Below are 24,924 nucleotides of genomic sequence, written 5' to 3' on the forward strand. Positions count from 1 at the left end.
CTAGAAGGGACCTTGAGAGGTCATCTAGTCCATCCCCTGAGTGCTGAGACAGGACCAAGGAAACCTAGACTGTCCCTGGCTTGTGTTTGTCTAGCCTGTTCTAATAGGAGGAATGTAAAAACTTCCCCATCACTGGATGTTTTAGAGATGGAAACATTGGCACAGAAGTATCACTTTATACATTTGGGCTGAAATTTTTAAAACCTCTTATCAGATTTCAAGATAACCAACCCCCAAGCATTCAAAATCACATCAGACCCCCAAAACTTTGAGATTTTCTTAGAAAGAAGGAGATTTTCATAAGTTAATTTTTTTTTTTAATTTCCTGCCTGGTTTTGAGCTTTTAGTGTGCAGATTTTCCAAAACTTCTCCACCATCCTAAGGCTGGAAACTTTTGAATGACAATTGTGCAGGTGAGACATGTGAATGCAGTGGACTCAACTTTCTCAGCAACTGACCCACAATTGCTGAGCTCTCTTCCACCAGGGATTCAAGTGGCCATGAACCTCACTACCTCATCTTTTTTAATGTGATGTCTGATTTGTAAAGCACTCAGATACCCAGAAGAAGAACAAGGTAGAAATACCCAAAGAGATGCATTCTATTTCCTATTTCTTGAGTGATGCTAAAGCAGCTGTATTGCAGAGCGGATTTGGATAAATCTTGGTGGTCTAAATGGCAATTTAGGGCCCAATTCTTCCAGCCTTTCTTACCTTTCATCTTAATTTGTGGAGTAAAAGGCTGGCAGTATCAGAAACTCAGAAAATGTAGTATTTCCAATTGACTAGTTCAGGTCAGATGTCCAGTTGGACTCTAAGGTGCTAGCAAATAGAACTTTGTCTCCATTGTAGCTGTTATTTCTTTTCTTCCCCTTGAGTTTATGCACATTGGCCCTGCAGGAGCTGAATTGGGCCAGGTGGGCCCAATCAACTAATTAGGCTGCAAACAGGGGAGCTTTAGGCTGGAGGCAGCTAATTAGAGAGAGGCTCACCTGTGCAGGAACAGGCCAAGTCTATAAAGCCAGGTAGCAGGCTACAGACAAGCTGCTGGGACAGGCTGCAGGAATGCATGTAGCAGTCACTCCCTAGGAAGAGGGAGGAGTGTTTGGGGGCCCTAGGGAGAGTCTGCAGTCCTCCCTTGGATGGAGGGTTCTTGCGACTGGCACACCCAGAGGGAGAAGGGGAACTACAGTGTGGGAAGCAGTCCGGGGAAGGGGCAGAGAGAGGAAGCCCAGAACTGTGGCACTGAGGGTCCCTGGACTGGAACCTGGAGGACAGAGGAGGCCTGAGTTCCCTTACTAGCCACCAAGGAACTGAGGCAGTGAATAGGAGGACTGCTGAGGGACTGTACCTCAGAAGGGGGAACGCTGAGCAGAGTGGAGTACCCCAGAGGGTTAAGTCACAAAGGAGATGCTGAGGGTCCTGGAGTGAGCAAGGAGCTGCAGCCCTGAGAGGGAGTGTAACAGTGTGCAAACTGTGGAAGGGGAATCTACCTCAAGAGCTAATCCCCAGAGCGACCAAGAGCAGGCGCCAGACCAGCGGTGAGTGGAGCACCCTGTGAGAGTTTGCCACTAGATCCCCTTGTACAAAGGACTGTTCCACTGTATTTGTGACACTTTGCAGTCTAAGGCTATGTCTGCACTACAGCCTGTCAGCGAAACTCATGTCGCACGGGGTGTGAATATTCCACCCCACAAGCGCCATAAATTACACCGACATAAGTGCTCGTGTGCACGGTGCTCTGTCAGCAGGAGAGCTTCTCCTGCCCACATAGCTTAAGCTGCTCACAGAGGGGGTTTCCTTGTGCTGACAGGAGAGTTTTCACCCGTCACCAGAGAGTGTCTTCCCCACACGTGCTGCAAGGGCACAGCTGTCCTGGCACCAATGCACTGCTGTGGACATACAGACGTGGCCTAGGGAGATGAGTCCAAGGACCTGAGAGCAATGCCAGTAATGAATAACCACTCAGCTCCCAGGGGGTGACAGTGATCAGGGAGCTAATACAGCACCAGGGTCTCCTTCGGGAGTAATGGCCCAGGCTGGGTGAAAGGGAAGAAGGGGTGTTTTTCAGTATGCTGTATTGAGGGCTGTCTGGAGAACCAGTAGCCATAGCTGAGGTCTGCCTGCCCCTCCTCTTATTCTTACGTTCCTGCACTTAAAACTTGAGGGGCTTCTGTGCAATTTCAGGAGCTCCTTGTTCTCTGTTTGGCCTGGCAAGGCTATGAAGGGGTGGGGGTGGGGGGTGTATTCCAATGCCAGGACTTAATTTCCAAGGCAGTGGCAGAAATGCTGTGACACTCAATAGCCCTTGAATGGAAAGTGTGGCTACTCTGAATGAATTCTGATGGCTTATGCTATACTAGATTGTAAAGTCTTTGGGTCAGAGACAGTCTTTCTGCTAGATCTGTGTGTGGTGCCTGGTGTCATGGGGTCCTGAGCCCTTTTAGGGCTCCTAGATGCTACCATATTATAAATGAAAAGAAAAATGCAGGCACAGAAGGATTGCCTTGCTGGAAAGTCCAGTGGTCCATCCAGTCTTGCCTCTTGTTACATAGTGAATAAAGCTCTGAGACACTGAACTCATGCTACCTGGCACTCCTTCCAAGAGGCTGGGCATCTGTAAGGCTCAGAGGATCTGATGGGACACTGAGCTCAGATCTATGCAATTATCTGTGGAGAGCTTGGCTTTGCTGATAATTTGTTAGCTCCACACATATCCTTACTAATTATAAATCTCAACTGAGATTTGCATTTTTATGAAATGCTTGTGCTGAAGTCTTTATTAAAAGAAACACCCATTCATATGAATTCAATCATGGCTGTTTGGGGTTCCATAAGAAAGTACTTTTGTAAAGCTACAAACCTAACATCTAGAACGCTCCAGTTTCCCTACCCAGCAAACCTCTGCATTAAGTGTTGTGTTTATCTGTGAAGATGGTATATCATCCTTTTATAATAGAATCTAATGAAGTCAGAGTCCTCCACTATCCCAGCATCTTCAGCCTGGATGCTTACCTAGTCTGAATGCCCTGGGTCAAATTCATCCCTGAAGCAACTTCATTGCAGGAGGATGGACTTGATCTACAGCTTTGCAGGGAGAAAAATCAATGGAGTTGCACCAGAAGTGAATTTGATCCAATGATTGTTGGTTGTTTAGATTGTAGGGCCGGGTGTTTTCCAAAGGTGGAGAGCATCACAATACCTGCCCCAAATAGCTGGCAGTGTACAGATGATAGAGAACCTGCTTTTCCACCATGTTGCACTAGATTTATGCAGGTGCAATTCCACGGACTCCAAGTGGGTTGCAGAGACACAGCAGAGAAGAATCAGGCCCTAGAGAGTCTATTTTCTTTTCCTTTTGACACCTTTTTGAGTCTGTTAAGGATGCACTGGAAAGGATCAGGAGCAGAGCCAGGCAAGGGACAGGGATTTTGTGCAAACCCACAGGGAATATCAATACAGATCCCAGTTTGCCAGGGCTTGTGCAAATGTCTGGCAATCAGACTTTGGGGAGTTCAGGTCAAACTTTTGCACATCTGTCCATAGGGATATCAGTTAGCAGGAGTTTCCCTGAGAACTTTGGGGGGTGAGCCCTGAGGACATACGTTGGCAGCAGGCTTTTATTCAGTGGGGTCAGTCTGTGGTGATTCAAGCTGTCAGGACATTCACACAAACCTTGTTTCCAGTGTTGGTTTGCAGCCCCAGAGATTTACTGGGGCTCACTGGTTTAATACAGATTTAAAAAAAATTGAAACCAAGGACAAGTTTGGGATTGACACCCCTGAGCAGAACCATCAATCTGCCCAGGCTTACATGAGGCAGATTCATGGAAAGATGCATGAACTGCTACACAGTCAGCCTGAGAACTGGGTTTATGAAGAAACGTGGGAGTTGCTTTGCTATCATAGCATTTACACTATGCAACTAATCAAAGATCACTCCAGTTACCCCTAATGCTTCCCTTGCATTGGGCATGGAAGCTCCTGAAGGAAAGCTGAATGTGCAGAATGGATTGGGCTACTTGAAACCTTCTGTTCCAATGGTTGAATAGGACTTGTCCTCTTCTTGTTTGAACAGGTTTATTCAATTATTTAGAGCCCCCAAACAAGATCAGGGCCTTATTGTGCTGAGTGCTGTACAAAAACATACTAAAACAGTCCCTGCCCCATAAAAAACCAAGCAGGCCTATTGTCCACATTGTGCCAATGGGGAATTGAGGCACTGAGAGGTAAAATGACTTACCCCCATATCACTCAGGGAATCTGAGAAGGACGCAGTGTGGTCTAGTGGCTAGGACACTCAGATTCGGAAGACCTAGATACCATATTGGGCTCAGCAACTGACCTGCTCTGTAACCATGTGCAATTCCCCTCCCCTCACTGTGCCTCCTCTCCCCCTGCACTCTATTTAGATTGCAAGCTTTTTGGGGCAGAGACTGTCTCCAACTATGTGTTCATACAGCACCTAGCCCAATGGGTCTCCAATCTCCATTATTACTGCAATGGAAATAAAATAGTAATAAATAAATAATGAGCAGAACAGGGAACTGAACCCAGATATTCAGAGTCCCAGTTCAGGGCCTTAACCCCACTCCCAAAAAACACACTTAGCCTTGTGTTGAGGATGAGAAGCAGACAAGTTAGCTGGGACGGACTGGAGACCACCAAGTCAGTTTCTTGGCTTGAGACAAATATAGTCCCCTAGCAAAGGAGAGTGTGTTTCTTTCTTGACAGTGCTCAGTGAGAGTCACAGAAAATGTGTGTCTTCCCTTTAACAGGGACTCTTCTTTAATTGGACTCTTCCTAGATGAGGCTCAAAGCCAATAATTTAATCAGCAATTTGTCTCATTTGAAATGCCTTTGTCTGGAGTCAGGGGGAAAAAAGATTAGCGTTTCCTCCCTGAAACATGGCTGCCGGATGCAAGGGAATAGAGAACGCAAATAGGCAAAGCAAAGTTAAGCTTTCTGTATAGAGCTGGAGGCTTAGCGGTGCAGATTACAACAGCAGGTGATGAGCAACTTTAGCCTCCGCTGTGTAGGCTGTGAAAAATCCTGTTACTCCAAAAGCATTTTAGCTACAGCTCCGAGTTTCAGAAAGGATTGATCTGAAATCTAAGGGGCTGCCGACAATTGGAGACCAAAAGTTATTTAGCTCTCGGCCAGGAGGAGACTCAGTAGAGCCAAAGAGCTGTTGAATTCCAAGAGCGAGCTTGAGTTTGGAGCCTGCCTTCCTTATCGCTGTCACCTGGGGGAACTTCTGATCTGCCTTGGAACTTGGCAGATAAATTGTTTGCAGCTGTATTGTAGGTCCACATAGCACAGCATTAGGTTGATCACCAATGTTGACAATAGATGCCTGTGAAGTTTCTCTTCATTAGCAACAGATAACTAATTAACCAATTGGCTAATATTACATTTCTTAGGCCAGATCCTGTTGACTTAAATGGAGCTGTACTGATTTCAACTTTCTGAAGATCTTGGATGAAATCCTGGCCTGACTGAAGTAAATGGCACAGGTCCCATTAAATTCAATGGAGCCAGAATTTTGCTTCTTGTTTTTAAGAGCTGGTCTGCATGCAAAACCGGCACCAGTTTCACTAAATTGGTCCAATACCTGATTTCAGTTAAACCACTGGAAGCCTATATGTAGGCACACTTAAATCATTTTGCAAGAGGATGATACGGATTTAGCTTCATTTGGTGAATTACCAGTGTAGACACGGCCTTAGGAAAAAATATCCCCAAAGGGTTACTGAATCCAAAAAAAGGTTGTGTTGTAAAACAGCTGTAGATGGGGAGGGACACAACTGTCCAAAATTGAGAACTTCAGCACCCAACTCGGTCTGTAATTTTGACAGACACCTGTGCCAACTGGTTTTGATGGAAAGAGTGACCAGAAAGGCCAGAATCTGGTAGCTGCTAAACTCACCACAGGATTAATCCTACACTCTTACTATGTGTTTGGACAGCACCTACCACCTTGGGGCCCTGATCCTTATGGGGATATGCACGCTATCATAACATTACTTATTATAGCAGGAAAGAATCTCTGGAGTCTGTGTCCACTTATTTCACTCCTAGCAAGGAATTAACTCACTCCAAGGCTCTGAACTTTGTCTGCTCAGGAGCTGGGAAAGCATCCTTTAGTTGTACTGGCAGCTTGTAGTTTAGGGGAAAGTACCACATTTGTTCTACTTTAAGGTGGCTACATGCCTCCTGAGAGGATATTAAACACCTGACACTAGTTCACAAAGGGGCAACAGTTATTCCTTCATGGGATTCCAAGTCTCTCGATACAACATGAAAGGAAAAAAGTATTCCCAGCCTGTGGCTGACATCCCTGGAGCTTGTCCCAGTCAGCAGTTAAATCTGTAGGCCCCGTTTGTGCAGACATGAAGGGAATTTACTCTTTCTTGAAGAAAAACCAAACTGAAATGGAGAATCCCCTGGTTTGCTTTCTTAGCAGTCTCCACTAAACACAGACCTAGCAATATTGCCAAACTCAGAGGCAGGCCCCCCCCTCCATCTCTGAAGCATGGCCACATCCCTTCTGCAGGGGTCAGTGGGGTGTTTTCACTGCAAGGGGCATCAGGAGAGAACAGTGTCCCAAAGAGAGGCTGTGAGAGACTTCAGGGATGTCTGGTGGGAGCTGGCCCAGGTTTGGAGCATTCAGTCCATCACTGAGCACTGGCTGCTTGCTTCAAAGCTTCAAGAACAGATCAGCAGTCGGAGTTCTGAAGCTGCTGGCTAATGAAGCCCAGCTGTGTCAGTTCAGAACCCTGCAAAACGCTGAGGCACAAAGGACAGGTTAGAAACTTTCAATCTCTCGTAAGTGCCCTTTCTGCTGTAGTATGCTGGGGGGGGGGAGGAGGGAGGGAGAGTGCACAGGGATATCCTTCAGTTCTAGAGACCTGCAGCACAGTGCCGGGGAGAGCCTGGTGCCCTGCAGGTTTCACTAACAATGTGGTGCGACCTGCTGCAAGTGCATGCTGCGCTCTGATGGAGACAAAACTGAAATGAACCAGCATAGCGCAAGGAGATGCTGCATGGTGATGCCGCTAATACTGATTTGCGGCAGCACAGTGCAGGGAGACAGAGCATCAGGATTCAGTTCAATATTGATGTGCCACACAACGTGGCAAGGCACTCTAGTGTAATGCACAGGGTCCAGGTGTCTGCTTTTAGGGTGTTCAGGGCAGTCAGTCACCCCACAATAGTAAGTGTGATATAAATGCTTAGATAGATGAAAGATCCAATGGTACCTGGTACTGTACTTTTGGCAATTCAGAGGCAAACAGGTGCAGCCTACCTGGATGGACAGTACCTGGGATGTGCGGGCAGTAAGCAGCTCAGGAGTGTCTCTTTAAAGACCCAAGCGGTGTCTCCAGTAGAAGGCTGAGTTGAACACCACAAGAGAGGTCTGTCTGTTCCGACTGCACTCTGATAGCTTCTCTTTTTATGTTAAAATCCTTTCCTAATGTTTAAGATGCTAATTCCCTTCCCTCCCCTCCCCCTCCCCCCCATCTGAAGGAGACAGGAGGGAATGAGAGTTTTTAAGAAGGGCTCTAGATCCATTCTGTTTTACTCCCCTGGCACCACATTTAATTTTGGGTTTATCATCATTATTGAGGGCTTATTTTTATTAACTTTATGGTAATGATGCTGGCGCGGTGTGGTCCCAGAGCCTTTGGCTTTGGCTGAAGGAGGAGTTGACATTTCCAGGCTCCAGACTGTGTGGAGACTAGATGCAAGCGGAGGAGCACGGTGGGAGCAGCTGCTCCCTCTAGCTCAGCTGAGTCGGGAGCCCCACGTACATCCCGTTGCAGGGAGAAATAAGCTGCTTTGTTAAATGTAGGGAAATTTCCAACAAGAATAGGAAGGAATAGACAGTATAGAAAGAGGCCTTCCCGTAGGAGATGAGAAAACAGAGTCGGATCTGCTGGATAAAATACACTGCTGGGGCCATATAAATATGTAATGTGTCCAAAAACCTTCCCCCATCTTAAGAGCATTCGGGTTTCAAAGTCAAGCACTCAGAAGTTAGGAAATGCCAGAATTAAGGTTGCCCATTCCTAATTTGCCCCCCGTGTGTATGCATCACGATACAAATCTTGAATTACCTGATCACACATGCCAGAGAGAGAAGGAGGCCTTTACCCGGGTAACTGTCGGCTCCAGGGCTATACATGTTTCAGAGTAACAGCCGTGTTAGTCTGTATTCGTAAAAAGAAAAGGAGTACTTGTGGCACCTTAGAGACTAACCAGTTTATTTGAGCATGAGCTTTCGTGAGCTACAGCTCACTTCATCGGATGCATAGGGCTATACATGCGGCTCAAAGGCGAAAGCAGGGGCCCGAGCTGAGCTGGGAGCAGAGCTGCAGCCCCAAAGCCAGAGAGAGCGGACTTGCCCTGGGAGCAGAGCTGCAGCAACCAGAGCCAGAGGGGCCAGAAAAGCAGCCCAGGGAGCAGGTCAGTGCTGGGAGCAGAGTCACAGAAGCAGCCTGCAGAGCAGACCTGTCCTGGGAGCAGAGCTGCAGCAACCAGAGCCAGAGGGGCCAAAACAGCAGCCCAGGGAGCTGGAGGCAGAGCAGCAGAGACAGAGTGGTGGAGCTGGGGCTGGAGCAGTCCGGAGCTGGGTGTGAAACTGAGGATGGAGCTGTCTGAGAAATACGCATCCTGCACCGGTCACAAAAAACAAATGGAAGAACCTCAGACAGAACTGAAGAATGTGAGAGCACTGAAGAAGCAACAGGAAGGAAGTAACCAAAACCAGATTAAATTTCTAAATGAGGAACTGGAGAAATGTCAGAATGAGATTTGCTGGGCTCAAGAAAGAGAATTCGCTTCTAAAGGACACAATGGAGCTGCTCAGTCCAGAGATGGACTTGCAGAAGCAAGAGTCTACACGGCTTTGGGACAAGAAGAAACAACACAGGCTACTGGAAGACTACCTCAAAGTCAAGCACCACAAAGAACTGGGCATCTTGAAACAAGAGCATTGTAAGGAAATCCAGAAGATGATAGCTGATTTCAGCAGTGCTCAGGCCCATCTCCGAGCAAAGATTGGCTCCCTAGAAATCGAACTTAAAGAATTAGAAGAGAAACCAAAAAAGCAAGAGTCCAGGCCAGAAGATATGCACCTTCTAGGCTGCTTGCAAAATAAAGAGGGAAGAAAAATGTCAGCATTTGCTTTTACCCAGCACTGAATCTCATCCGAATAAATTTTTCTTTCAACCCTAATCCTGGATGCTTAACTCCTTCCATGAAGCAGAAGAAACTGAACGAGGTGCCAACCAGTGTTGTCAGTGTTCTGAATTCAGCCTCCAACACAAAGAACTTTGAGTTGTGACTTGAGATCAAAGAGAAATTCCCCTCCAATAACTAAATCGACAAGCTTATATCAGAGTGCTGGCTGCATCAGGGCCAGCTATCTATCAGCACAGTCGTCAAGACAGTAACCAGGCCACAAGGACACAAGGCAATGAAGCACCCATAACCAAAGATGACCAGAAACAAGACCCTCAGCATCAGGAATGGTTTACTAAATATTTTTCATCCTAAACTAATCCTTTCCAGAGTACTCAGAAAGATGACCTCATAATTTCACACACTCATGGGAAATGTTTCATCAGGAATAGATCTGCACACAGCTGACTAGGAATCTAAGTGTTCTTGGCATCCAGACATCATGGGATTAGAGGGTGGGTGCCTTAGAAATCTATAATAGTAAAAATGAAAGCAGGTTAGGTGAAAAATTATGGGTATGTTATCTCAATAGCACAGGAAGAGTCTTTCATATCAAGATAGGAACACCATAGCGATGCTTTGCACTGCCCCAATGCCCCCTCCAGGGGAGGCTTTGCAGGAGAAGTCCATAGCACTTTACGCAGCAAGCTTGGCAGCAGCAGTCACCCCTAGTCTCTCGAGTGAATTTTGGTTGAATTTGTTACACATGAAAATCTGAAACAGGGGGTCTGTAGTGCAATTCATTATTAGGGTTACCCAAAAGGGGGCAGGGTCAATTCTCCACTTTGCAGGTACAGCCAGGGAGCTATTCCCATCTCTGGGGACATGCATTAGAGCCTTGCTAATTCACATATCACTGATCCACAAGCCCAGTTATACTCCCCAAAGACACCCATCCCTGCTCTCAGCCCTCTTCTCAGCTCTGATTTCATAGTAGGGGCTGTGATGAGTTTTCAATTACAGAACTTACAAGCTCTTTCATAGAACGCTCACTAGTGTATGATAAAGTATCATCACTTACAAGTCAACTGCTCTTGCTTAAGTTAATGAACAATATCAGAGGAAGCAGCAATGCTGAGTTTTATCGTTATACTTGCTCACCAATTCACAAGTGACTTGAGCCAGAAACTCATTGAAGGACAATGGAAAGTGTCCCACTGACTTTGGTGGGCTTTGAACCGGGCCCCAATTTGGCAAATTGCAATGGCTCTCCTAGCAGGTAGTGTGAATTTGCAGTGGTTCTATGGTTATTTATATTATATACTAGGAAGGGGACAAAACTTCTACCCTAACCCTTTTGGATCTCAGCATGTGTGATGGGAGTTGGATCTGAATTCCCAGAGCAAAATCCATCTGAACTGAGTTTCATACTGGTTTAAAAATCAGAGAAGGCCTAACTGAGAATTTGTTCTCTCAGAATTTGAGGCCAAGTCAGTGGAAGTCTCATGAGAAGAGCTAGCCTTTTGAGATTTCCACAATTCAAAATGGTGGAGACATGTTTGGCTGTGAGATTGCTGCAGTTTGGTGTTGACAAATGCAAGAGAAAAATTAAGTTCAGATTTTTGCTTTGAACCTGAATCCTAAACTAGATCTGAGCACTGGAGCCCAGAGATGCTAATTAGAGCTGGTTGGGAGTTTTTCACCAAAACCTTTTTTGGTAAAATATTGATCCATCAAAATGAGAATTTTGTAGGAAAGCGTTGGTTTTGACAAAATTTGACTCAACTTTTTGAAAAGTTTTTAAAAATTGTAAACATTTTGTTTCAACATAATCAAAACAAAAAAATTGATTTTCCAGGTCAAAATTTTCTAAAATTAACCAAATGATGGCAAACAAAAGTTGAGGCCAGTTGAAATGAAATGCGTTGATTGACCCAAACCAATTTTTCAGATTTTTGAAAATTTGAGATTTAGACTTTGTCATGATTAAAAATGAGAAAAACTGATCTCAAAAATGTTCATGGGATGGGAAAACCATTTTCCACCCAGCTCTGAAGCTAATATGTACTGTCAAGTCATGCCCTGGGAAAGAGTGAAGAGGATTCTCTTGTTTAGAAGATTCGTGTCCGAGGGCTGGTCCACTCTAGGAAGTGGGGGGTCGACCTAACTACATCACCATGGGGTATGAAAAATTCACACCCCCAAGAGACTAAGCCCAGTGTAGACAGTGCTAGGTTGATGGAAAAATTCTTCTGCGAACCTAGGTACAGCATCTCAAAGAAATGGATTTACTACAGTGGTGGAAGAACATGCGAACACATGCATCAAGTCCCCACTCAGCTGAAGGGCTGAGGACGGAGGGGAATTATTCTGAAACAAAGTGTAAAAGACTCTGGCAAAAACATCTCTCTCCTCCTCTTGAGCTGCCCTTTGAAATGGATTTCCCTCACGGTGGCATTTCTCATTTTGACTGTTTGTCTCCCAGGAGCATCCGGAATTAATATTCTGTGTTCCTGGTGCCTGCTGCTGTCTGGCTACCTTTTAATTGAGGGGCGCATCTGACGAAGCCTTAAATCACTGCTGATAGAGTGAACAATGGAACTTGAAACATCAGTATCTCATCCTGGGAACTGGCAGCTTGTTTCATTGCGGGTGTCTAGGGCAGGGCGGGGGGAGAAATGGGTGAGCTATGCATTCAGCTACTGGCTCCAGATTCAATTTGAGCCCCCCTTTCCCCCCCAGCAGAACGACCTGTTCCTTCCATCTTGCGCCAGGCCTGGCAGAAGTTCCCTTGTAGATCACAGAGGATGCTGAACATGTCAGATGAGCCACCTGTGTTATTTTAAGTGAATTTTATGCTGGTAAAAGGTGCCAGCATAACAACCCAGGGGATTGGTGTCTTTTATCCATAGAACAGGTACCACATGGGAGGATGAACTGTGCTGGCTTTCCACACACCCTGCTGCCTGCTGGTGGGTCCAGCTGCTCACTTGGAAGCATCTCCTCTACTAATTCATTCTCAGTGGTCCACTTAATTCTTGGCCTCTCTACTGAGAGCAGCCAACAAGGCTGCCAGTGGTGTGGACGCTTGGAATGAGGCGTGCCAAAATCCTGTCTCTTGGGCCACCAAATATCCATCCCTGTGTTGTACTGGGAAGAAAGTTCAAGCACCGATATATTCCCATTGTCCCTCAGTCTGGAGGAGGCAGAACAGGCCAAGAGGGGCAGGGTTGGTGGTTTTGGGAGGAGGGATGATGAAGGTGGAAGAGAAGGAAAAGCAGCACAGACAAGATGTAAAGGTCCCTGGCAGCAGAGCAGTGCCAGGACTTGGTTGCAGTCAATACAAAGAGGATTCCTCAGCAAGGCTGTTTGACACAGACAGACCCTGCAGTTTTGTCTGGCTCTGGAGCTCCCAGACTGACGAATGCAGCCTGTGCTGCCCAGGGTCACCGCACAGGGTCTCTACGTGCTGGCATATGACGAGCAGCCCGGAAACAGACTGCTGCCTATGTGGTCTAAGGATTCAGATAAGCTTTTTTTTTTTTTTTTTTTTTTTAAGGGTGGGGGTCGGGGGGGGAGAAGCCAAACTTTTGCAGGTTTAGCCATAGTGAACCGCGGCTCCCTGTCAGGTTTGTCCTTCACTAGAAATTAGCAACAACTTTCCAAAGCTTTCCTCCACCATCTGCCCTGGGTTTAGTTGAAATGCAACTAAAGAAAGCAACGTTGCTCCAGCAATCAGCTGGTAATCTTGTCAGCATTTAATCTTGTCCGCATTACGTAGCGGAGCTATGCCTGTCCTGCCCATCTGATGCACTCTGCAACAGAGGCAGAATTGTGGCTTCCTCATGGAAGGGGAGGGGGAGGGAACTGAGGTTGACTTGGAGATGACAGTGAGCCACAGGAGCTTAAAATAAGCATCAGCTAATTCCAGCAAAAACAAACCTGTACTGAGAACAGACTTCCCCGGACCACAGCCCCACTTTCAAGTGTCTTGGAATTCTAAATGTGCCTCAGAGCATTGACTCCTTTCAGAGTCTCACTTGCTTTGCTGTTTCCTAGCAGGCAAATGAGGTCTGAAGTTTGAAACAATGTTTTCTCATCAATACTCAAGCCAATACTAATAAAGACTGCATACTGATCAGACTCCTGGCACTTACAGCCCTGTCCTCATGGTCATGGGGTTGCTGGGACCTTGGCAGCTCAGAAGGGGCAAGGTTAGGCATATCAGGGTAGGCTTTGACTGGATGCCCCAGGTGGTTTTTCTGCAGCCAGGCTGGGGGCTGTGAAGCTGAGGGGTGAAGGGATTTTCTGTGGTTACAAAAAGGGGAGGTTTTTCTTCCCTGAAACATCCTGATGCGAAGGAGACCAGCCTGGCTGCCCGTGGAACGTGATCCAAGATTTGTATCCCAGCAATCAGAGCTGCCTGTTCTCCTCCAGTCCCCCCAACTGGTATTGTTAAGCTTTGGTAATCCATCTTCCAGTGCCAGTATTGCCAATCTCACCTATAAAAGTCACGTTTGTTTGTTTTTTTTTTTTTAACTACAATGTGGGGTTTGTGATTTGCCTTTTGGTTCCTGAGCTTTTGTGTTTAAGAGTTTTTTTCCCCCCACAACCAGAAGGGTTAGAAACTTACTTTTTACTTTAAATGACAGTTGAAACTGACAGGATAGCATGGTATCTCAGTGGTTTGAGCACTCAGTGGCCTGCTAAACCCAGGGTTGTGAGTTCAATCCTTGAGGGGGCCATTTAGGGATCTGGGGCAAAAATTGGGGATTGGTCCTGCTTTGAGCAGGGGGTTGGACTAGATGACCTCCTGAGGTCCCTTCCAACTGTAACCTTCTATGATTCTATAATGCCTGGAGCTGGTCTTTAACAAAAGCCCCAGATTGAGAGACTTGTGATAATCACAAGCCTCGTCAATGCTGACTAATGATTTCATGCCACCTACAGCCTTTCCCCAATAGATCTTGCTTGCTAAAGAGATGCTGGCACTCTGCTGGCTTGAGCGTGGGCTGAGAGTCTGGACACGGGTCCTAGGCTCAGCTGTGCCACTGACCTGATGTGTGACCTTGAGCAAATCACTTCCCACCTTTGGGCTCCAGTTAGGGTTGGCCAAGGGGCCCATCTCAGTAAAGTGCTTTGAGATTTACTGCTGAAAAAGCAGTGCCAAAGCAGAGTCTGCTCTTAGGCCTTGTTTATACTTGCAGCTAGTCCCCATCTCCACAGCTGTTGGCACAAGCTGTGAGGGTGCAAACCAGGCCTTTCTTTCACAGTGTACGGCACAACAAACATGGCGGCTGTGTCCCTCTGCAGCGGCTGGCACCTGTAATGAGGCTCATGAATCTGGAGCTGCGCTAAGGTGCCAGTCCATTGGGTTAAGAGGCATCAGGTTTGTTCTCTGTACAAGTGTCATGACATTTGCCTGTGCTTGTGGCTTGCAGCTGTACAGATGCACCGGTGACTGAAAAACAGGCTTCAGGCCACTGGCCTCCTTTGGTTAGGGTCACAGTGTATTATCTCAGGCAAACTGACCCATCTTCCCTTTTCTCCCAGGCAGGGGACCTGACAGATTCTGCTAGTTAAAAGGAGAGAACACCCCCACCATCAGTCACCTCCCAGTAAACCAGTCCATCTGCTACAGCATGGCAATCCCCTTCAGACAGATCTCCTTCGCCCACAACACACTTCCTCCCTCTCCCTCCTTTGCATGCCACACAGAGGTAGGCATTGATAATTAATCAATCTTGCAGAGGGGGAATAGAATAGCCTGTCAAATGTTAAGACATCAGAGGCACTGGCTGAATTGATCAGGGGAGAGCTGAACAGCCACTGCTAATTAATGTATTGTTCTCCAGACACTGCTCTCCTGCAGCACAGGGGACAAGGCGCACAAACCTGAGCGTTCAGGTTCTGATCTATAACGTTGTAAGCCTGCTCCAGTGGCCGAGCTACCTTGGCCTCTGGGCTGTGACAGGAGAGAGACCCTGGGGAGGTGCAGTCTCAGAGTTCAGCTGGAGGGCAGCACTTTCCCATGGTAGATGTGATTTGAGGGAGAACGTAAATGAAGTTTTGATGGGCTTGAAATGGTCCCAGAAAATGGCCAGGGCCATCCTTGCCCCAGGAAGGAACTTCATGTACTCTGACACCTTGTGCCACTCCAGTCACATGACTGTTGCTTCCTGTGGGGGAGCGAGGGATGGGGGAGTGAAGTCTGACTGAATAGGGAGTTGAAATGGCCTGAATTTACTGTAGGACCATCTCAGTCTACTGAGAGATTGGCCAACAGGGAAAAACACTGGTATTGCTCAGCTCAGCTCCAAAATGGCTAACTCAGAGCACCTGCCCATAGAAACCCAGAAGATTTATTCTTGCCCCAAAATGAAGAACCCCATCTCCATCCCCAATGCCTTAGTGTATTACAGCACCATTGCTAGCAAAGTCCTGGCTTTAAAAGAGAAGGGCATTTCCAGGGAAATACGCTGCCAGTCAGCTTAACCAATACAGGGTTTACAGTTTCCCCAGTCATGCTCAGTGAGGTCACATCACTGCAGTTATGGTATGTATGGCACTGACCTCCAGCCAAGGATCTCAGAACACTTCATCATGCATTATAGCATCCTTATTTGCGTTACCATAGTACCTACATTTCAGAGTAGCAGCCGTGTTAGTCTGTATCTGTAAAAAAGAACAGGAGTACTTGTGGCACCTTAGAGACTAACAAATTTATTAGAGCTAGTCTCTAAGGTGCCACAAGTACGCCTTTTCATAGTACCTAGATGTCCTAGTCATGGGCCAGGAGCACACTGAGTTAAATTACTAAAACCCACACAGTCCTTTGCCATGTTGGTGAATATCATTTTCTCTGTTTTACAAAAGATCCAGCTAAGACATCCTATGGTGAAGTGACTCGCCCAAAGCAACATAGCTGAGTGAGGAACAGAACCAAGAATTGAACCCAGGAGTCCTGCTCTAACTAAGAAAAAACCCTGACACTTAAGGTGCTGCAGGTAATTTCACAAAAATGCGCATTATCTTGTTTCTGCCTTTCACAGAATACTAGAGCTTGGTTGAAATGTTTCCACTGAAAAAATGCCCACCTAAAAAACTGAGTTATCAAAAACTTTTTTTCCCCCCAGGGAAACCATTGGGGGAGCATTACTATATTATATATGTATTTGCATTTTATCTTTCAACAGGAAATTCCAAAATGAAATGGAAAATTTCAGTTTTTGAATTAAATCTGAAACATTTCCTGTTTTGAACGGACATGAAACAAATGTTTTTCACTTAACTTAGAAATCTCTCATGAAAAATCCAAACATTTGAATAAGAAGCTTCAAATGAACAAAATGTTCAGAATTCTGTGTAGGAGAGGAAAGTTTTGTTTGTTTTACCAGCTCTACAAAATACAGCTTTCTTCCCAGCTCTGTCTCCTATGTATAGAGCAGGTTAATGTGTAGATGTAGTAGAGAACCTCTGAGCCACACAAAAGAACTGTATTCCTAGGCTCTGATGAGCTGCAGAGTCAGGACAAGCGTCCAGGCAGTATCAGTTCACACAGCTAATAAGCAGCAGGGAGGCAGAACCCAGGATCTTTGGTTCTAACATTCCAGCTGCCCGACAGCTGCCCAAGGTCTGTCCCCTGCAGAGCGGAGATGCTGTGCATGTTACCATGCAGATGTGTAAAATAATTGAGTCATCTGGAAGCAATTTAAAGCTGGGAGCAGGAGTGAAATATGCCCCTACCCCAATGGGGAGGGGAATCTCCAGATGGATTTTTGGATGCATATAAACATTAGAGGAAAAGCAAGTGCAGAGGCCTCTTTTGCTTATGTTTGTAACTGTCTTTTGTGCCTAGATAGTACAATCGATGTCTGGGGTTTTATAAATAGCACAGACACAAAGACAGGCAAGGGAACCTTCCTCTTGTTGCAGTCTAGTTTTTGTTGTGTTTTTTTCTCCTTTTGCTCTAGATTATGAATTGTTTGATATGGAATTTCAAATGATCACTTAAGGATCTAATTAGCCCATAACAGCTCCAACTAAACAACCTGGGTGTAGTGTGGGTTTAAGTGGTTAGTGCCTCTCTCCCTTCTTAATTGGTGTTTAATTAAAAGAATAAAAAAGAAAAGCAGCTTTGTCTGGGCCATTTGGGTTTAACTATTAAACAGCACGTTTCTACTTGGGACAGGAGTGGCCTAGGTTTGGGGTCCTCTAGGGAGAAGCTAAAAGAAGTCTCCCTGATCACTCTAGCCCATATAGAAATGTTCCCTCCCCCTGCAGCAGTACTAGGGGGTGTGTGTATGGGGAGAACTGTGTGTGCATGTGTGTTTATCTGTAGGTGTAGGCAGATGTGTATTGTGTGTGCATGCGATCTGACAGCAATGGGCTTTTCTGCTCCTCAGACAACGCACTGCAGAAACTCAGCCTTGCAGCCAGTGGCACATCATTCACCTTTCTTGAAGCTCAGTGCGGCGCAGATGTTGTTCAAACTAGGGAAAATGTCAGCTCCCAGGAGGAGCGCAGGGTTCACTTACAGTGAGCCTATTACTGCTTGCATGCATTTACATCCGCTCTTTCGGACAGCCTTCAACGGCCTCCTACCTGCTTCCCTTTCCCTCTCCTCCACTTCGAGTCCAGTTCCCCTCTCTCCTTCATGACCCTGCCTCTCTCCCCTTTTACTCCTGTTACGCTTTGTGCGCACACCCCTGTGTGCAGGGAGCAAGGCATTTTCTCAGTGGTTTTTGATTTACATGAAGAGTAGACAGCTCCCTGAGCTAGACTTACACCGTGCTCTCTCTGCAGTAACACGGGCCTCAGGGCTGGGTGGGATTCTCTGGCCTCAAACCCTGTGACGATTAACCGGTGCAACACTGGGTCTGCCTCCCAAAAAGGCAGCTGACCCGCAGAGAGGGAGAGACCTTGCAAAATGCATTAGCGCCGAAACGACAACTGTTGGATTGCAATCAACACCCAAACCCCCGGGTTTTGCGCTCTGGTCCCTTCTCCCCCAGACTCTGTACCAGCCCTGCAAGGAAATCCAGGTGCATCCTTGTGGGATGCCCATTACTGCCAGAACAAATCTTCAAAAATACTGAGGGTTTAAAAAAAACTGGATTCTTTTTCTTTGCCTTCTAGTTTGAGCTTCAGGGTCACAATTTCAAGCTTTTCTCTGCAAGCACGAGGACTATTATTCTTATTCTCTGTATTTCTATAGTGTGTAGGTGCCAGAGTCATGGATCAGGACCCCATTGGGCTAGGTGCTGTACAAACATACACCAAAGCTGACAAACATCCTGTTTTGTAAAACGAAAGCTTTTGTAAAATTAAAAAGCTTCATGTGTAATCCCTTATGGGCACAAGCTGGGGCTTTGTGGAAAACATCCTGTGTTGAGAACTGGCAATGCTGGATGTCTCCAGAAGCACTGAAAGAAAAGTGGCCTTGTCTTTGGAGTATATCCCTGTTTGCAGTTGATTTTCCGTGGCTGGAGCAATCGGCATGAGGTACACAGCAGTGTCTGCCTGTCTCCTAATTCTGAGTAGGCTTCTCCCAACTTCATGAGTATCATCCAGCACCACAAGCAGCGGGCCATCCTGCAGCAAACAGCTTGGTAACTAGCCTTGCTCCCCTTCGGATGCCAACAGGAGCTCTCTCACTGCACTAGCCTTCCATGGGCACGTTTTCCAGTGGAGACCATAACGCAGCAAAGCCCTCCTTTGCTTTCCCCTTGGGGGGGCAGTCTTTGTGCCTGCAATGTGACCTGAGCAGGGATGCAATGAGTGGGAGGGGGCATCCATTAGCAAAGTATCCAATCATTCCTGCTCTGATTTATTATAGTCACTAATGTCTGAAACTTGTCTAGTGTTCTCGCTTCCTTGGCCTCTTAGCAAAGGCTGGCAGGCTATTACATCTGTGCCACTGCTCAGGCATCCAACAGTAACTGAAGACCAGGCAGTCCTGAGCAGCTTTTGAACCAGCGGTGGTTTTCAAAGTCATTTTCTGCACAAGTGTAATTACAATAGGGGAAAGAGGCATGTCTTCTCTTCCTACCTTTGATACCCCCATGTGAGGTCATCCCAGCTGGAGATTATTGGTTTGAGGGCTATTCCCACACCCTCTGCATCTCTCTTCTGACTTGGGGAAAATATAGCCCTGATTATCCTGGAAAAGCCAGACTGCACCTCCTGGAAGCACCTGAGTACAAGGGGCAAAAAACCTCCCTTTGTAGGCTACAGCATATTGCAAATAATTGAACCCTACCAGTGGGGTCTCAATGATTGATTCTATCCATAGTCCTCACTCATAGTTCTGTGGAAATGAACATGGCAAACATTCTGGCACAACTCCTGTAGCAAGAAATCTTAAGTAGTAATTCAACATTTCTGCACCATTGGGGAAGAGGTAGGATATTTAAATCTTGTCTAGCAAGCCAGGGGGCAGAGCACTCACAATGATGGTTCTGAGCATGGGTCTCTCCACCCTCCCCTTTTCTAACCTGGCTGCTGTTAAAAATAAATAAATGGATACACCCAGAAAAGTCAATGGCCACAAGTTTAACTTTCCCCTGCCTCGTTAGAATTTGGGGAGACTTGGTGCACACCATACAAAATGTGCAAGCCTATGAATACCAAGCATGTTACTAGGTTAAAGTAAATCTAAAGTAACATTTGAAAGTTGAAAGATGAAAGCAGATCACAGGCCAAAGATCAAACGCTCTAGAACCACTTCTAAGCCTTTTACTACTGGAGCTTATTAGCATTTTAAAGTGAAGAGCATTAGTGAGGGGGGTGGGGAGAAGGAAAAGTGCAGAGGCCTCTGTTGCAGGGACAAAAATCTGAAAGGAATGACCATGGACAAGGAGGAATAAAAAGCATCTGGCTTCTGAAGCCACACACAAAAAAAGGGGGGGGGTGTGCATCTCGGGGGGGGGGGAGGAGACCATCAGTTTATTTTTTAGATCCTGGATAAATATTTTAGTGGGTTGAACTGCTGGGTTTATGTTGTGTTCTCAACAAAATTGTTAAGGTGGTTTAGTCCAGCAGGTGGTTTGTGTCCGGTTTCCTGAAGCATCTGGGCAAAGGCTCAGTCTCACTCAGGTTTCTCCCTGCTGCTATAGTAAGTGGGAGGGAGGGCGCCCCTCATAGGACCCAGCTGCTGCAGGCACCTCCCTCCCCCCACATCTTGCTGAAGGTCAGGCTGGTTGGCACTTCTGTCCCAAGGGGTGAATGTGATGAACTGATGGGAGCGAAGGGTGTTGGATAAGGTGACCCCCTGCTGCCCTGTCAATTCATCTGTTCTCTTTCCTCCCCCCGCCCCCACTCTGGTCTCTCTATCCTGTCTCTTTAGAAGGTTTCAGAGTAACAGCCGTGTTAGTCTGTATTCGCAAAAAGAAAAGGAGTACTTGTGGCACCTTAGACGATGCTCAAATAAATTGGTTAGTCTCTAAGGTGCCACAAATACTCCTTTTCTTTTCTCTTTAGAAGGGGTGGGTTGGACTTGACAGGATGGAAAGGAGACCAGCAAAATGTTAAGGGTGTGGGCGGGATACCATCTAGGATCTCAAGCTGCAGGAAAATAATTTGAACTGACCAAATAAGAGGAGGGGGAGCCCTCAAATTCAACTTGGTGTGCTGTGAACTGTTTCTGTTTTCTGTCTGTTTCCTGCCTCCTCCTCCTCAGTCTGAACTGGTTTCCTCCAGCGTGGCAAATCTTAACAGACCAGTTTGTAAACCCGCTGCGTTAGCGCAGTCGATGCATGCACACGACGAGCAGCATCGCTGCAAAGCTCACGTGTGGAACAAGAACTGGACCATTCAGGCTAATCTCCAGAAAAAAATATGAGTCGGGGCAGACGTGCTCTCGCTGGATTCTGGGCTACTTATGTAGCCCTTTCTCAGAGACCTGGCCCTAAGGGGAGTCTGGCTGCATACAGACTGGAGCATCTCTGCCTTTATTTGCAGGAATATGGTTTGCAGACACTTGTGTGCCCTCAAAATTAGCTGCAGGGGCAAATCTACGAATGTGTGCTGCAGGTGATTTGATTTACACCTACAGTCCAGTAGCAGGAAGAGCTACAGAGGCTCAGCTCTGCTCTCATAAATCACAAGTATTCAGTATCCTGAGTGTAATGAGCAGTTCCTCATAAACTAATGCTTACATCACATCTGAAAAAGCACCATCACAATTTGCAGCTTTGTCAGTCTCAGAAGAGAGACCAAGGATTAAATGAATCACAGAACCCAAGTTCTCCTTTTTTGCTTAGGATGGGTCCCTCTGGATTAATGGTGACTTATTTTGCGGAAGTTTGTCCAAAAGAGGCAGTGTGGCCTAGTGCATAGGACTCTAGATTGGGATTCAGAAAACCTGGATACTATTGCTGGCTCTGCTATGTACACTCACACTAGCTGGGTGACCGCTAACGTGGGGATATGCACCCAAGCTGGAATCACACCCCAGCACATCTGGTAGAGGTAGTCTAAGAGCGCACATTTGTTAAGTGTGCCCAAGTCACCCCTGCTGGTCTGTGCATTGTGAACAGGCATTTGCTATTTACTGCTCATTCATAAGACTCCCCTTTGCTTTCTGTAGCTGCAGAGATGGGCCTGAGCCACAAAGCTGATTCAAACTTCCTCAACTTTTGGGTGTGGGGGACCCAGGGCATCAGTGTGGGTCCCTGTCGGTATTATACCTTACAGCCCCATGTTTGTTGCCAGCTGCACACCCTATGGAATGCATCTGTCTCTGAAATGGAAGATGGCCATGCACAGCACTGACCTTTCTCCAGGCTGTGGGTGTGACTGACCAGCTGCCATTGAGCACACTAACACATGCCCTTCGTCTTTTCTCCCCATAAGCTCTGTCTGCCAAGCTCCCAGCACTCAGACTCACAGAGATGGGGCAATTTTTTTTTTTTTTGGAAGCTATTTTAAACCTCCTAGGAGGAGCCTTCCCCTTCTGTTTGCACAAGAGCTACTATTTTGTAATTATACAGAGGAGGAGGATAAACTTTTCTCCTTATCCACTAGAAACAGGACAAGCAGCAATGGGGCTGAAATTGCACTAAGGGAGGTTTAGGTTGGACATTAGGAAAAACTCCCTAACTGTCAGGGCAGTTTAAGCACAGCAACAAATTACCTAGGGAGGTTGTGGAATCTCCATCACTGGAGGTTTTTAGAACACGTTTGACAGTCATCAGGGATGGTCTAGACAATACTAAATTCTGCCCCAGCACAGGGTGGGTGGACTGGACTAGATGACCCATCAAGGTCCCTTCCAGTCCTAAATTTCTATGGTTCTATTTTTATTTAGTAAATAAATGAAAGGAAGTGGCAGAAAAAGCCCTTCCATGTAGTTTCACATGACTTTTGACTTGATTGAGGGAGAGGGGAATGGACACAGCTGAGCCAGGAGGAAAACAAATGGCCAGAAGGCAGCAGCCGTGCCAATAAAACATTGATGTTTTCTAATAAAGATGTTTAATATCAAAATACTTATTTATAGCTTTTCATCTGTAGCTGGAACTTCTTCAGCTGGCCAATTAATGTCCTTGGAGTTATAGCCAGCATGCAAATATGACATGCATGAGGACAAAAGGAGAGCGAGACATTGAGAGATGCAATTTTGTCCATGTTTTCAAGAGTGGCTGCTGACAGACAGACAGACCAAGTGGTTCAAAAGTAACCAGTCATTTTGGGTGACTTTGTTTTAGGGTGCAATGTATGATACGTTGGTCTGACTTTCAGAGGTGCTGAGCTCCAATCACTTCTGCTGAAGTCCAGGGGAGCTGCAAGCGCTTGGCAAATTTTAAAATGGGGTCCAAATAATGTCACAAGAAGTTGTGTAAATGAAATCCATTCCCATCTGCATCTGCTCACCCACAGGGGCAGGTGGCCAGAGAAGGAAAAACTCTCTGTACACATCGGATGAAGTGAGCTGTAGCTCACGAAAGCTTATGCTCAAATAAATTGGTTAGTCTCTAAGGTGCCACAAGTACTCATTTTCTTTTTGCGAATACAGACCAACACGGCTGTTACTCTGAAACCTCTCTGTACTTGGTTTACAGAGGATTCAGTCAGCGTTGAGCCTCCCATAAAAAACAAACACTCTCCTAATAGTCTGAGGGACTGTTTGTCCTCTGTTTGCTGTAATTTCACTCTATCCCTCCCTCGTGCTGTGTCTGACTCCTCGTTTCTGAATCTGATTTCACCCCACCCTTAAATCTGCTCTGCAAGCTGCCACCCTGGTGTGACAAGTTTGATCTTTAATTTGATTTATGAGGCTGTGAATTACTGCCTGGGCGCATGAAGAGTGGATCATGGTATGGCAACAGCCCCCTCCAAAATCAGTACCAAGCAGCCAATCACTGCACCACCAGCAAAGCCTGGGGCCAGCAGCCTGGGGCTTCTCCACCCCAGAACCTCTCCCAACCTTCCCAGGCTTTCCCCTGCTGAGCAGCGATGGTGACATTTACGGGAGTTCTCCCTGAACTGCCCATTCCTCCCTGAACATGCTCGCTCCCTCTCTCTCCTCTGTGACTTTTCAGCAGCAAACATCCACCTCCCTCAGCTCGATCCTAGCTCTGTTTTTAACCTGGGAGCTTGCTTCACTTCGAGCCAGCCTGTTCTGCATGGTGGTTGCTAAATCTCTCTCCCATCTCTGTCGCTTCCAAACCAATGCCAGACCAGGGATGGAGGTGTCCTTCACCACGGGGGAGGAATGAAAAAGCCACTTGGTCTAATTCCTGGCAGGATTTATGATTTGAGTCGCTTGCTGTGACTTCTGAGAGTTAACTTGTACATTGACCTCGCCTAGGGTCAGGTGGAACCAGCTCAGTACTAGTTTTCTGACTGCCTTTTGAGTGGTTTCCGTTTCCACTGTGCATGGAGTCTCAGGCTGCCTGGCTGATGGATACAGCCCCTTGTGTAATTTTCCTATTCAGAGCGGAGGCAGGACTCTTGAGTTCTGATTCTGGCTGGTCTCTTGACTATTTCTATAATCCTGATTCAAGCATAGTTATGGTCCAGAGAAGTGACTGTGTGAAAATGTAACCTTGTTACTCAACAGTGCTGCTCCCTGTGGTCTTCCAAATCAGAGCTGCTGGCTTCATTCGTATTTAACACTCTGATACTGTGCTAGTGTCTAGAGGTTTCAACCAGGGTGGTATCCCCTCATGGCAGGTGCTGTACAAACGTAAAGTAAATGAGTCTTTACACATAGAAGATGAAAGTAGTAATGACTTATCAGCCGGGAAGAGCCTCTTATTCTTATTAAGATCATAATGGCCAGAGGCCTTGGTCAAGATAGGGAGCCCACTGTGCTAGGCACTGGGCAAATGCATATCAAGACCCCATCCCTTGTCTGAAGAGAATTGCTATCTAAAAATAAAAGCGACATACAAAGGCTAGCGGGATACAATCAAATACAGATCTTAGTAGGCAGAGACATTTGCAATTTTTCTCAAAAGTATTCTAAGGAAAGTAAGTGTCAACATGCCTCATACACCCCTCTTCCTAACCTTCCTTCCACTGCTAATTGCCGGTAAGTGAGCTGGATTCTATTCTGGCTTGCACAGCGCTATCAGACTGGTGCACTGATTTTCAGTACAGGGTCTTTATTACGAGTGATGATGCCCAAAAGAGCCCAGTCCAACTCTCCTCTTCCAGGGGCACTGGCTATAAGAAAAGAATTATTTTTACTTGCAAACTGAGCACATTTGATCCATAGTCCGTAAAAAAGGCAT

At 46.4% G+C, this 24,924-nt stretch overlaps 1 long non-coding RNA gene across 2 annotated transcripts in view; it reads left to right on the forward strand.

The window, feature by feature from the left end:
• The first annotated feature begins 1,028 nt into the window (after positions 1 to 1,028).
• Positions 1,029 to 24,924, forward strand: part of LOC122463569 — a 31,484-nt gene continuing 7,588 nt past the window's right edge. Inside the window, exons 1-3 of one of the 2 annotated variants that reach the window (XR_006287047.1) lie at positions 1,032 to 1,540; positions 14,738 to 14,904; positions 16,061 to 16,191. This is a non-coding gene — a long non-coding RNA (uncharacterized LOC122463569). Of the gene's footprint in view, positions 1,541 to 14,737; positions 14,905 to 16,060; positions 16,192 to 24,924 lie in introns of both variants that reach the window. The other variant, XR_006287046.1, reaches the window with a different exon arrangement.

Source organism: Chelonia mydas, chromosome 22 (assembly GCF_015237465.2).
Source record: "Chelonia mydas isolate rCheMyd1 chromosome 22, rCheMyd1.pri.v2, whole genome shotgun sequence".
Lineage (NCBI taxonomy): Eukaryota > Metazoa > Chordata > Testudines > Cheloniidae > Chelonia > Chelonia mydas.